The sequence below is a fragment of the Poecilia reticulata genome, linkage group LG4 (genome assembly GCF_000633615.1).
Source record: "Poecilia reticulata strain Guanapo linkage group LG4, Guppy_female_1.0+MT, whole genome shotgun sequence".
Taxonomy (NCBI): Eukaryota; Metazoa; Chordata; class Actinopteri; order Cyprinodontiformes; family Poeciliidae; genus Poecilia; species Poecilia reticulata.
Window position 1 is genome coordinate 4,068,341 of NC_024334.1, and position 576 is coordinate 4,068,916.

A 576-nucleotide genomic window follows, 5' to 3' on the forward strand; every position below is an offset into this window, starting at 1 on the left:
CTCATTTCACAGTAAACTACATTGTAGATGATAAGTGTCCAACGTGCGGCCCGGGAGCCATTTCTGGTCCCTGGACCGATTCATTTTGTGTCCCTCAACTCCAATTGATGAAATATACAAATCTGACCAGGTGCTTAATGCAGACAGACTCCTTTATCTTTATTTCAGGCAAATATTACCCACCAATTAAAGTCTTCTTTCAAGGGACCATTTTAGGTGCAACGCGGAGCATCTGTACTTTAATAAACCTTCTTATTTCTCAGCAAACAGAACCACGTGTAGCAAGACATCCAACTTATAAACTATGGAAAAGGTGATGCGTCTTGAATCAGGTTAATCACCAGATTCACAGAAATCATCTAAACTCGTTGAACCGGATGAGGAATTGGTGCCTGCTTTCCCATCAGATGTTTTTATCCCAAACGTAGGCCTGTCTGAACACGACTCCACCCTGCTGGCTCCTTTGCCGTTCATCAAACTAATCACCTGGAAAGAAATGTCGATTGGAACATTTCACCAGTTTTCTTCCCAACATCAGAGTTTATCTGGGATTATTCCCGACATTCACAGACCTGT